This window comes from Mustela nivalis (assembly GCF_964662115.1).
Source record: "Mustela nivalis genome assembly, chromosome: 7".
NCBI lineage: Eukaryota > Metazoa > Chordata > Mammalia > Carnivora > Mustelidae > Mustela > Mustela nivalis.
Window position 1 is genome coordinate 33,963,594 of NC_139026.1, and position 14,807 is coordinate 33,978,400.

At 35.0% G+C, this 14,807-nt stretch overlaps 1 long non-coding RNA gene across 2 annotated transcripts in view; it reads right to left on the reverse strand.

The window, feature by feature from the left end:
• Nucleotides 1-1,016: 1,016 nt before the first annotated feature.
• LOC309869415 overlaps nt 1,017-14,807 on the reverse strand; it is a 94,240-nt gene continuing 80,449 nt past the window's right edge. For both annotated transcript variants that reach the window (XR_014314172.1, XR_014314173.1), the window contains one exon: nt 1,017-1,577. This is a non-coding gene — a long non-coding RNA (uncharacterized lncRNA). The remainder of the gene's footprint in view (nt 1,578-14,807) is intronic.

The window sequence follows — 14,807 nt, forward strand, 5'->3', positions numbered from 1 at the left end:
TTTGTAAAGGGCAGTTACTGGAAAGAACGGATCTCATATGAATTTTTAATTATAAGACTGATACAAAGTTCCAAGCAAATGTCATCTACGATGTTGTTGGTCTTTATATGGCCTTCAGATGTAGCAATTCAATAATTTATTTAGTGAACAGTGTTTGCAAAATTCTGTCCTGGGTATTAGTAGGAATGTGAAATAATAATGTAAACCTTTGCGTAAATTTGATTTTATACAACATTAATAAATCAAACCAAGTTTTTGTTGTTTACCAATTCTCTTTTTCCCAAATAAAGGAAATGATACTGATAGTACTTATCTGTCTCATATAAATGGATTACCATGTAATTAAGCCAGGAATAGAATATAAATCAGTGCTTTTCATTCTAGCATGTTTATGTTTCCTTTCAGGAAAAACAAAAACAAAATCCAAAACAGAACTTGTGGCAGCTCATCGTTTTGGCCCACTTGTGTTACTCCCATGATTCCCACGAATGTATTATATTACCTGGCAAGAAACTTTAGAGATGTAAAAAATTTACTAACTAGCAGACCATAAGATTGAGAGATTATGGACAATCCAATGGATCTAATCACACTGACCCTTTAAAGTACAAATGTTACTCTGGCTAATAGCAGAAGACAGTGAGAAATTAAAAGCATGGCATGGGAAGAACTTGACTTCCCACTACTATTCTGAAGGTAAAGAGGACCACATGGAAAGCCATGAGTAGGAAATGAATTCTGCCAACCATTGGTGGGCTTGAAGGTGGACTCCAAGACCAGATGAAAACTGCAACCCTGGCTGACACTTGAATTTAGCCTCATAAGATCCCAAGAAACCAGTCGAGATTTTTTTGGCTTTTGATCTCCTAAAATGTGAGATATTGTTTTAAACCACTCTATTTTTGGTAACTTGTTTTAATAGCAGCAATAGGAGTCAATACAGTGTTTGTCCAATTAACTTCGCATGAAAAAAACAGAAAAGGAGATAAAGTTTTGAAGTTTAATTTATTTCTACCTTCTTTTTCTCTCTGTTTCTTCCTTTTGCTGTTTTCCTTTCCTTCTGAAGCTATCCAAGGACAACTGATTGTGGTGTAACCCCCTGCTAGGGATAGTTCTTTAAAAGTTAAGAACACATGTTGAAAATCAACCCCATCTATACAACCTTTTACTTCAAGTCCAGCTGGTAACTAAAGAGAAAGGTAAGAATTTCTTCTCAGAGTTCTCCAATGGTATTTTCATTTCAAGTTTGGATACATGAAGGAACAGCTTAACAGTTATAAATCTCAAATGGTGAAATTTCCACCATTCTAATAGATGGGGAAGATATAATATGATAGGCGGGTAATCTTCAATTGTATTAAAATGCCCCCGGACTTTCACATCAGCAGCATGTGGGCAGCCATTAGAAATGCAGAATCTCGATCTCCACTTCAGAATTACAATTATCTTCATCTGCACAAGATTTACAGATAATGCATACATAGTAAGGTTTGAGAAGTGCTGTCTTAAGTTTCACTATGTGGGTAAAATATTCCTTCACAGCTTGAAAGAATATCTCTGCTAATAGCATCCTCTCCCTGAAACAAGGAAATGCACAGAATTAGGAGATTCCCTAAGGTTGAACTTTAGAATCAATGTTTCCTTATATTGAGCATTTCTTTTGTGCTAGAGATTGTTTTAAATGCTTATGTTAATTATGCATTTAAATATCATAATTAACATTGAGGTTGATATTAATATCCATATACAACCAGGAAGAAACTAAACTTTTTGAAGCAGGAAAAGTGAGACAGAGAGAAGTAGGCTTCCCGCTGAGCAGGGAGTCCTATGCAGGGCTGAATCCCAGAACCCCGGGATCATGACCCGAGTGGAAGGCGGACGCTTAATGACTGAGCCACCCAGGCACTCCAGAGAGTGTTTAAATAGCAAAATAAATCACGACACCAAAACATATTCTTTACCATTTATACTATTAAGCTTTAAGTCACATTTTTATATTTCATATATATGTGATTTTTTAGGTAATTAACAATTATTCAAAAATAACAGTGTAGGGTGCCTGGGTGGCTCAGTGGGTTAAGCTGCTGCCTTCGGCTCAGGTCATGATCTCAGGGTCCTGCGATCAAGTCCTGCATCGGGCTCTTTGCTCAGCGGGGAGTCTGCTTACTCCTCTCTCTCTCTCTGCCTGCCTCTCTGCCTACTTGTGATCTTTCTCTGTCAAATAAATAAATAAAATCTTTAAAAAAAAATAACAGTGTAAATGTAATACTACTGACTATTCCTTGTATCTGTACTACATGGACAAAGTAGAAATTTATAAGATTTATTTTCAAAAAGAACATTAAGTATAAATATAAATATGCATATATTGTTCTGATAATTATAATGTCATCTACCCTGAGCATTCAATTATTTCTATTAAATCCAAAAATACAATTCATTAGAATGAGTAATACTTCAGGTTAATGTAAGTTTCTAAGTGATTTGGTTTTGTGTATAAAAACAGCAAAAGAGAGGGAAAGAAAAGTTACAGTGCATTGTAATACAATAGCCTGTGAAAAAATATTTACATGACAAAATGTACTACGTTCTCATCTAAATCTTTTACAGGTAAAAATAATTCCCTGTGAGTACTTTACTAACTTTCCTTTATACACTAATACTTAAAGTTGCTAAGGTAGCTCTTTTCTCAGTTTAAATAGCCATTTTAAATTACTAAAGGGGAACCTAGTGGGTTTTTATTCTTTCACTTAATGGATAGAACAAAAATTTTATTTGTGTAGGTTAAAGTTTAAGTAGGTATTTAAAATTTCAAAACCATTTTAGTGACAAATATTAATAACAGTACTGGTGAAATGCAAATTTTTAACAGCATATGCAAAACCTGAAATTTAGAAAAACACCAAATTTTGACAAAGCTTATCTGTAAGTACATGTGAAAATATCCTATTATACCCATAAACAACTGAATGTAGATAAAGGGGAAATCCGAAAAAGCAAGAAATCATATGATTCCAAAAAAAAGATCCAGAAATAGTCACCCTAAATGTAATATTTTTTACAACTAAAATCCTTAAAACATACACACACACACACACACACACACACGCACACATTCTATTAAAATTAGCACAGTATTAGAGAAATAAAAACACATTTCAATAACAAATGGGCAATACAATTATTATGTGAAAGCAGACTTCTCAAAAAAGCAAAGATTCCAATTAACAAATTATGTGTCTATTATATGTTCGATATTATACTAAACATTATAAGCCATTTCTTGTCTTAAAATTTATACAACATGAATGGAAACATGCATGGAGAGAGTGAGAGAGAGAGACATTTGGGTTGACATGATAATAAAAATCTAGAGTCCAAGTGTTCCTAAAAAAAATCATTCAGCTTTTTATATACTGTCTCCAAATTTCTCCCAGACTTGTCTGGGGAAGATCAGCATCCCCCAAAATCTTAGAGGTCAGCAAGGTACAATTTGAATACACTGAAAAGAAAGTCTGTCTATTCCAGAACCAGGAATCAGAGTAGTGAAGGGCAAAGAAAGAGTACATCATATTTGTGAGACTAAGAAAAATGGAGCCTGCCTTTATGGAGAACACAAGTGTGGAAATTTATCCACTCAACAGGACAGAACAGAATTACAGAAGCTATTAAAAGCTATTAGAAGGTTTCATGCAACTGGCAAAAGAGGAGTTTTGCAGATTTTAGGAAGTAACATAAGATTAAGACTGTTTGGCTCCTTAATTTCTCTATTTCTCTCCCTGGGAAGTTTTACTCATTTTCCAAACTACAGCCCTGGAAGTCTTAATGGGTACCTAAGTTAGTTTTCTAAATATCGTCTTAGTTCAAATTATTCATCATGAAGTACATACACAGATAAATCAAATTGCATATTTTTGCATATTCTATTAGAGATGATACAGAAAAACAAAATGACAGGGAGAAAAATATATCTTAACATGAGAAACACACAAAAATCGGGAATAAATAATACATGTAAGTACAATGCTATCTTTGTGATTAATCTCAATTTTTGAAATATTCAATGTTGCAGAGCTTAATATTACACTTCAATTTATTTATTTTCAATGTAATTTACAGTGATGTATTTTATAGGATTTAATTTAATTCATAACTACTTTTAAAAATAAAACCATATAAAAACAGATGAGTTAATACCAACTCTTGAAAATAAAGCGAGTTTTCACTTCTGGCTATATGAGGGCATGCTGGAGTTTACACTGCAGCTTCCCAACAGGACTGCAGCAGAGCTTTCAAGTGTTTCCTGTAGAGAACCGCTGTTTGCCCTATTTACATAATAATTCATAATACTTTCTAGGCTCAGAACCTAGTTTTATTTATTTGTTTGTTTGTTTGCTTATAGTCAAAGTTTTATTTTGTTTAGTTTATCCTTGGATTCATAACATTTCAGAAGAAAATTAAGTACTTTAAAGCAACGAAAGAAAAAAATGAGGTTGGTTATTTCTTCTGTCTTCAATTCCAAATCACTAAGGTATTTCTTTTATTAAGAATTAAAATGAATCTAATCTTCCTCTCTATTTTTCATAATGGCTTAAAAATTAATTTATACTGTAATGGGGCCTTGCTTATAGTAAAAAACAATTCTTTAATAAAAAAAGGAGTAGAGATTCATATTTAAGTGTAAAAGAAAAAACACAGAGCGAGGCTGGCATGAGAATGGATTAAGAGATTCTGATTAGCAGTTATACCAAAGTATTTGCCCCTGTAGTTCCAACAGCTTCCCATCCTTAAATGAATCATAAAGGATTATTAATTCAAGATTAAATTTATTTCCAAGCCTAACACATAAATGGATTATAAAGGCTTTGGGTGTTAGATAAATTGATGAAGTTTGAAGAAGACGAAACAATCTTAAATAATAATAACAAATCAATAACAAAAGTAAAAATAAATAACATATTTGGGTACATATCTAGAAGACTACTATAACAGAATTTACCTGGCTTTAGAATTTACATTTAGGGCTTTACAGAAGTTAAATTAGTGAAAGTTCACAGATAAAAGTTTGGGGAAATGGAGACATTATATTTCATTCAAACTCAATGGATACATTAAGTTTAGAGATTATAAATAACTCCTTAAATGTAGGGTTTATTAATTTCTTACTGATAACACAATTTAAAAAATCATAAAATCCAAACAAAATGATTTAGATCTTCAAGGCTACTGTTTTAAAATTTTAATTTAATTTAAAAAAACGTTAAATATAGATGAATGAATTATGTAATAACCTCTTGCAAGAAATATATTAACCAAAAAATTTTGTGAGTACTTATCCATAAGTGCCAGGTATTAGAGCCCAGCATATGTGTTTCATTTAATCCTTACAATCCCATAATTCTGTTTACAGAATTGCCCTCATTTTATGAACAAGGAAACAGTAGCTTAGAATAAATAAATGAGTTGTCTAAGGATATGCAAACAGTAGCTGTTACAGCAGGTGTTAAAATTCAGGAACAAAATTTCAGTGCCTAGACTCTTAAACACACTGTTACTCTGCCATCTTAAGAAGCAATTATCTGAGGAGGCTGAGAAGATAGCAGAGCAGGAGGACCTAAGCTCACCTCCTCCCAGGGATATAACTAGGTAACATTCACATCAGTGTAAAATGACCTGAAACTGGCAGAACGCCATAACTAAAGGTAGAGAACAGGCCACATTTAAGAGATTAAGAAAGGAGGAGACACAGTAGGGAGCTGAAGGAACTTGGGCTGTCCTCAGGAGGGAGAGACCCACAGGTGTGGAGAGGGGAGAAAAACAGACCCTCACATTGGGGAATTGAAGCAGTAAGAATGAATCACTATAACATTTGGCTTTGAAAACCAGAGGGGCCAACTTTTCTGAGCTCTTATAACCAGTGGGACTTAAACTCAGATTTTAAAATTCAGGGGCTCTGCTTTGGGAGAACATAGAGGGCAACAGGAAGCTGAGTTCCTGCTTTAAAAAGACAGCATGAAAAACAGCCCAGGAAGATAGAGCATAGAAGCAGCAGTTTAAAAAACACCTGCAGCATATGGGAGGGAGAATTATTTACTATTCTCAGAGTGTATTCTGCAGGGGCAGGCTTTCCTGAGGGACTTCTCTAGGAACAAAGGAGCTGGCAGGCACCATTCTACCCCCCAACCATCACCACCTCCTACCATAAACACATGGTGACCTGAGGGAACCAGCCTTATGTAGGCATTCTCTACTTAACTTGCTTATACCAAGTCCCACCCTCCTGGGCTTTGGGATTCACCCTTTCCAATCACACCTGCCTCGGTGACAGGGCTGTCGGTCCACATTCCCAGAAGGCCTGTGCAAACCTTATGAATGCCACATCTCCTGCCTTGTACTTTGTGGGGCCTTGGTCCCTGTGGTAGAAGCAGCAGCCCCAGAGACGATCAACCTTGTTAAAACTGTGTGCCCCACCCCAGGCATCCCTGCCCCAGCAGTGTAGGCACATTTCCTCCAATACACTCTTGGTTGGAGCCCATTCATAATGGGGCCAGAAGCCTGGTAGTGTGCAACTAGCCTCAACAGAAGCCAGCATGACTTCAAAGTGACTTCTGTGCTGGGGTTAGAAGGAGATAATGACACATAGTGGTCAGACCACTGTCCCAGTAGTAGGAAAGTGCCCTACAATTTGGGGGTATTGCACTTCTGGCAAACATCTACTAGACTCAAGTGAAGCCCAATGTGGTACTAGAGAGATCCATTAACATGATATGGACTAAGTTCTGTTCACAACATGCAAAGAAAGCCCCTGGAGATGCAAAGAAAGCCACTGCTGAAGGAAAAAGCAGCTAAAACACAACACCAAGGCACACGCAACACACTTAGGACATATCCCTAAAGCACCATGTTGCGGTGCTGCACTACAGAACCTTTTCTTCATGGCCACTGATTTCAAGAGCAGGATATGTAGCTGACTGTATTAACACAGAAACAGGCACAGACAGTTTTATAAAATAAGGAGAAGAAGGAATATGTCCCAAAGAAAAACAGGACAAAAATACAGCAAGATACCTAAGTGAAAAAGGTATAAGTAATATACCAGATAAAGAATTTAAAGTAATAATCATAAAGATCCTCACTGGACTTGAGAAGAGTGAAGGGCATCAGTGAGACCCTTAGCAAGGAGATAAAAAAAGAACCAATCAGAGGTGAAGAACACAATAAATGAAATTAAAAATATACTAAGTGGAATGAATAGCAGACTAGAGGAAGCAGAATGAATCTGTGACCTGGAAGACAACAATGAAAAGTAATCAAGCTAAGCAAGTGAGAGGAAAAAAAAAAAATATGCAAAATTAGAATAGACTTAGGGAGCTCAGTAACTCCATCAAGCATAATAACATTTGCATTATAGGCATCCCAGAAAGAGAAGAGAGAGAAGAGGAGGCAAAAAATTTATTTGAAGAAATAATAGCTGAAAACTTCCTGAGCCTGGGGAAGGAAATAGATATCCATATCTAGGAGTCACATATATCTAACAATATAATCAACCCAGGGAGGTACACACCAAGACATATAGTAATTAAAATGATAAAAAGTAATGATAAATAATTTTAAAAGTAGCAAGGGTTGGGGGAAAAGCACTAAGCGAAGACAGTTACATATAAGAAAAAACTTGTAAGGCTATATCAGTGGATTTTTCAGCAGAAACTTTTCAAACAAAAGGAGAGTACTGTAGTATGTTCAAAGTGCACAAAGGAAACAAACGAACAAACAAACAAAACCCTGTAATCAAGAATACTCTATCCAGCAAGGTTAGCATTCAGAATAGAAGGATGAAAAATTTCCCATACAAACAAAAGCTAAAGGAGTCCTACAAGAACTGTTAAAAGGGGAGTGAGTGGAAAAGAAAGACCAAAATAATAGCAAGAAGTGTAGAAAGCACAAAAATGGTAAAAATAAGTATATCTGTAAAAATCAGTCTAGGGAATCATAAAATAAAAGGACACAAAGTGTGGCGCCATCTACCTAAAATAAGGGGATGAGTAAAAACAGGTTCAAACTTAAGTGAACATCAACTTAACATAGACTGCTATAAGCAGAAGATGTTCTATACAAACCTAATGGTAACCACAAATCAAAAAAATCAGTACATACACAAAGAATAAAGAGAAAGCAATCCACACATATTACTAAGGAAAGCCAGCAAACTGTAAGAGAAGAAAGATAGGAAAGGATCAAAGAAGATCTGTAAAAACAACCACAAAACAAGTAATAATATGACAATAAATAGACACCTATTAATAATTACTTTCACTGTAAATGGACAAAACACTTCAATTAAAAGACATATAGGGTGAGAGAGTAGATTAAAAAAAAAAATGACATACATTTATATGCTGACCACAAGAGACTCATGACTGACCGAAAGATACGTATAGAATGAAAGTGAGAGTATGGAGAAACATTTATCATGCAGACGATGTCAAAAGAAAGTTAGGGTGAGGTACCTGGGTGGCTCAACCAATCTGAGCCTTTGGCTCAGATCATGATCCCAGGGTCCTGGGATCGAGCCCCGCATTAGGCTGCCTACTCTGCAGGGAGTCTGCTTCTCCCTCTGCTTACTGCTTCCCCTGCTTGTGCTGTCTCTGTCAAATAAATAAAAATCTTAACAAAAAGCCTTTAAAACAAAGACAATAAAAAGAGACAAAGAGGATCACTATATAGTAATAAAGGGGACAATCCAACAAGAATACATAACAAGTGTAAATATTTATGTATGTAACATGGAAGCACCCAAATACATAAAACAGTTAATAGCAAACAAAAGAACTTATTAATAGTAAGACAATAATAGTAAGTGACTTTAACATCCCACTTACATCAATGGACAGATCATCCAAACAGAAAATCAACAGTCAGTAGCTTTGAATGACACACTGGACCAGAGGGATTTGACAGATATATTCAGAACATCACATCCTAAAACAGCAAAATACATATTCTTTTCAAATGCACATGGATCCTTCTCCAGAACTGATCACATAATAGGGCACAAAATAATTCTCAACAAATTCAAAAAGACAGAAGTTATACCATGCATCTTTTCTGACTGCAATGCTATGAAACTAGAAATGAACTAGAAACAATTTTGGAAAGAGAATAAATACATGGAGGTTAAATAACAAGCTACTAAACAATAAATGGGTCAACCAAGTCATCAAGAAAAATAAAAAATTGCATGGAGAGAAATAAAAATGATAACAGAATGTTTCAAAAATTTTTGGGATGAAGCAAAAGCAGATCTAAGTGGGAAATTTATAGCAATAGATGCTTACCTTAAGAAGCAAGTCAAATCTCAAACAACCTACTCTTACATCTAAAAGAATTATAAAAAGACAAACAAAGCCAAAAACAAGCAAAGGAAGGAAACAATAAAGATTAGAGCAGAAATAATTGATATAGAAACTAAAAATACAATAGAACAAGTCCATGAAATGACGAGCTGACTCTGAAGAGATCAACAAAATTAATAAACCTCTACTCAGACTCATTAAAAGAAGGAGTAAGAGAGACAGAGAGAGAAAGAGAGAGAGAGAGAGAGGAGTTGAATAAACAAAATCAGAAATGAAAGGGGAGAAATAAAACTGCACCACAGAAAATCAAAGGGTTAGAATAGGATACTATGAAAACTTCTATGCCAAAAGTTGGGCAACCTAGAAGAAATGGATACATTCCTAGAAACATACAATCTACCAAACTGAAGCAGGTACAAATAGAAAAAATTGAACAGATCACCAACAAGGAAATTGAATCAGTGATAAAAAAAAAAAAAAAAAAACCTCCCCAAAAAATAACTCCAGGACCAGATGGCTGCGCAGATGAATTCTATCAAATACTTAAAGAAGAGTTAATACATACTCTTCTCAAATTATTCCAAAAAATAGAAGGGAAGGAAAACTTCCAATTTCTTTCCAAAAGGACTGAATTACCTTAACACCAAAACCAGATAAAGTCACCAAAGAAATGGAGAACTATAGGCCAGTATCTCTGATGAACTTAGATCCAAAAATCCTCAATAAGTATCAGCAAACCAAGTCCAATAATATACTGAAAAAATCATTCATAATGATCAAATAGGATTTATGACTGAGATGCAAGGGTGGCTCAATATTCACAAATTAATCAACATGGCACACCACACCAATAAGACAAAGGATAAGAACCATATGATCATTTCAATAGATGCAGAATATTCATTTGACAAAGTACAATATCTTTTCATGATTAAGAGCCCTCAACAAAATAGGTTTAGAGGAAACATACCTTAACATAAAAAAATGCCATATATGAAAAACCAACAGCTAACACCATACTCAATGAGGAAAAACAGAGAGCTTTTCCCTTAAGATCAGGAACAAGACAAGGATATCCACTCTTACCACTTCTATTCAACATAGTACTGGAAGTCCTAGACATAGCAAGTAGATAAGAGAAAGGAATAAAAGACATCCAAATTGGTAAAGAAGTAAAACTTTCACCATTTGCAGATGACAGGATACTATATGTAGAAAACTTGAAAGACTCCACCAAAAAAGTACTAGAATTGATAAATGACTTGTCACAGGATATAAAATCAATGTACAAAAATCTGTTGCATTTCTATAAACTAATAATGAAGCAACAGAAAGAGAAATTAAGAAAACAAGCCCACTTACAATTACACCCAAAATAATAAAGTACCTAGGAATAAACCTAACCATCAAGTGAAAGACCTGTACTCTGAACACTGTAAAAGACTGATGAAAGAAGTTGAGGTGACACAAAGAAATGAAAAGATATTCTCTGCTGATGGATCGGAAGAACAAATATTGTTAAAAAAATCTTTGCTACCCAAAGCAATCTACACACTTAATCCATTCCCCATCAAAATATGACAGTATTTTTCACAAAGAATCCTAAAATTTGTATGGAACCATAAAAGACCTCAAATAGTCAAAGGAATCTTGAAAAAGAAAAACCAAATTGGAGGTATCAAAATTCCAGACTTCAAATTAAACTACAAAGCTGCAGTAATAAAAATAGCATGGTACTGGCGCAAAAGGAGACATACAGAAAACCTAAAAATAAACCCACAACTATATGGTCACTTAATTTTCAACAAAGCATAAAGGAATATCCAGTGGGGAAAGGGAAAAGGACAGTCTCCTCAACAAATGGTGTTGGGAAAATTGGACAGCTACATGCAAAACCATGAAACTAGACCACTTTTTCACAACATACACAAAAATAAACTGAAAAAAGATCAAAGACCTGAATGTGAAACCTGAAACCATAAAAATTCCAGAAGAGAGCACAGGCAGTAATTTCTCTGATATTGACCATACCTTTCTAGATATATCTCCTGAGGCAAGGGAAATAAGAGCAAAAATAAACTATTGGGAGTATATCAAAATAAAAAGCACAAAGAAGGAAACTATCAACAAAACCAAATGGTAACCCATGGAATGGGAAAAGATATTTGCAAATGACATATTTGATAAAGGATTGTATCCAAAACATATAAGAACTTATAAAACTGAATGCTCAAAAAGTAATCCAGTTAAAAAATGGGCAGAAGACATAAATAATCATTTTTTTCAAAGAAGACATACAGACAGCTAAGAGACATGAAAAAATGTTCAACATCACTCATTGTCAGGGATATGCAAAGCCAAACTACACTGAAATATCACTTCATACCTGTCAGAATGGTTAAAATAAAAAACACAAGAAAAAAAAGTGTTGTAAAGGATGTAAAGAAAAAAGAACCCCTGTGCACTGTTGGGGGGAATGCAAGCTGGGGCAGCCATTGTGGAAAATAGTATGGAGGTTCCTCCGAAAGTTAAAATTAGAACCACTCTAATATCCAGCAACACACAACTGGGCATTTACCCAAAGACTACAAAAACACTAATTAAACACTAATTCAAAGGGATAAATTCAGTTGTATGTTTCGTGTGTGTGTGTGTGTGTGTGTGTGTGTGTGTGTGTAATGGAATATTATTCAGCCATAAGAAAGAATGAAATCTTGCTATTTGCACCAACATGGACGGAGCTAGAGAGTATAACACTAATCAAAATAAGTCAGTCAGAAAAAGACAAACCACATATGATTTCATTTATATGCAGAATTGAAGAAACAAAACAAATGAACAAAGGAAAAGAAAAAAGAGACCAAAAAATAGAGACTTCACTATAGAGAACAAACAGATGGTTACTAGATGGGAGGCATGTAGGTAGTGAAATAAGTGAAGTGGATTAAGAGTACATGTATAACAATGAATTCTGAGTAATATATAAAATTGTTTTGAATCATTATATTGTACACTTAAAACTAGAATAATGTTATATGTTAATTATACTGAATTTTTAAAAATGTATAATGTAAAAAAGGAAATTATTTACAAAAGCCTCTTCATAAATAACTTTAATGTGAAATCACAATTTTTTGTTATCTTCTAAAGTCATAATTCTAAGCATGTTATAACCTGTAAGTTCACATACAAGTAAACTCTACATATACTTGGTGTTCTCTGGGTATTTTCTTTCCCTGTGATTCCAAGGTGACTGTCAAACATTGGAAATGATTCATTCTCATTCACATCCAGGAAGAGAATAAATATGTTTTACCCACCACCATCTAACAGATGCCCTAGGAAGGTACTGACTGGCCTCTCTTTACCACATCATTTTGTTTTGGGACATGGCCTCCATTAACCAGCTTAAACTCCAATCACTGCCCATCCAGAATCTGTGATAGGGGTAAGGAGGCCCTCGGCCTGCAGCTGTCAGTGTCATCAACAGATGAAGCACTTTGAAAGAAGTGTTTAGTAAGACTGCAATCTAGTCCGCCACTGTTGCTGATATTCTAGGGAAAATTGGAGAAATTTGGCTAATCATTTGACTCTTGAACTTAACATCCACCCATAAATATGTTCTTAGTTTTTGCTCATTTTGCTCTTTTAGACTACAAACAGGGTCTTCAGTTGGCAATAAAAATGTTCAATCTGGAATACTGGCTTAAACGCTGAGCTTTCTTTATAGCTCAATAGCTCTCCCCGTGTGGCTTGAACCAGTTTTGGCAACAAACTTGCTATAGGAAAAGGACATATGTGTTTGGTGTCTTCTCTAAATTTTCTAAATGGAAAGCAATGGCCTTATTTAGACTGGTCACATGTTAAGCTAGGTTTGTATTCTGCAGAGCACATATTTCAAGATCATTCTCTTTTTTTTTTTTTTTTTTTTTTTTAGATTTTATTTATTTATTTGACAGAGAGAAATCACAAGTAGGCAGAGAGGCAGGCAGAGAGAGAGAGAGAGGAGGAAGCAGGCTCCCTGCTGAGCAGAGAGCCCGATGCGGGACTCGATCCCAGGACCCTGAGATCATGACCCGAGCCAAAGGCAGCGGCTTAACCACTGAGCCACCCAGGTGCCCCTCAAGATCATTCTCTTATGGGATATTTTCCAGTGATCCTCAGAAGATCCTACTAGGTCCCTCTATCCTGAAACTGTTAATCCTGAGAAGCTTTTATTTTGTTCTAGTACTCATTTTCAGTTCCTTTCTCAGGCTCTAGGAGTTCATATCTAGGTTTTTGCTAGTAGAGTGCCTTCACCTTTCCGAGCAGCCTAAAAAATCCAAGACCATCCCACAGAGTCACTTGGGACTATGAGAAATAGCCTTACATACCTGTACATTACAAATTCTGGGAGTTCAACGCAACTGATCCCAGCAAGGCAGCACTATAAAGGCTCCAAATTCAAAGTAATTCTCCAGACTATCTCTAGCCTTCTTGAAATTCTTTAGCAGGAACAAGATCTTCAGCAGAGTATGTATGTCTTCAATGTACATGGGTCTCCTATTATGTATTCTAAGTAGATTGACAGAAGTCCCACCCTAACTGTCTTTGACGGGCAGCTACTACCCCATGTAGTGGAATGGAAAAGGGACTAAAAACTCTTCTTCCCTCAAAGAGATCCTACTCACAAAAACCTACTTTATTCACCTCTCTCATTTTTGCAATAATCTCAAAGTGGGTGGTGAGTGGGAAGAGTGTGTTCTAAGATGCTGGAGTCATACAACAAGTCCCAGGCCATATCCTCAAAAATCTGCACATTTACACATACTATTGCATATCAAAGCTATGGTGCCTAACTGCAATTCTGACTTTTGGGTCTTATTACAATTGTGATGTTAATAGTTACAACTGTGATGTTACAATAGTTTTCCAATTTATTTGTTTTAAAAATATTTTCATTGTTATATATACCAATGTTTGCTTAAAACTGTATAAAACATTTTAGAATAATCTTCCTAAGATTTTTAGAAAACATTCATTAATAGTAAAAACACTTCATGAATTAAAGACCAGTTGTCATGGGCAAGGCAATATTTCATTAAAAAAGTAGTTCTGTTTACTAATTTAGTATCTACTATTATATTAATATAAAATAAACTTTATGTTAAATTATCTGGGACATACTAACTATACTAATATATTCATTTACAGCATTAAAATTGTTAACACTTTGATTTACATGTGTATGTAAGAAGAATGGGGCTGATACTCAGCAGGGAGCCTGCTTCCCTCTCCCTCTCTCTCTGCCTGCCTCTCTTCCTACTTGTGATCTCTGTCTGTCAAATAAAACAAACAAACAAACAAACAAACAAAAAACCTTTAAAAAAAAGAATGGGGCTGATAGTAAAAAAGAATCATAGACTAACACTGATTTAGTTTGTCTTTTCTAATATTGCTAGCACAGAGGGAGGT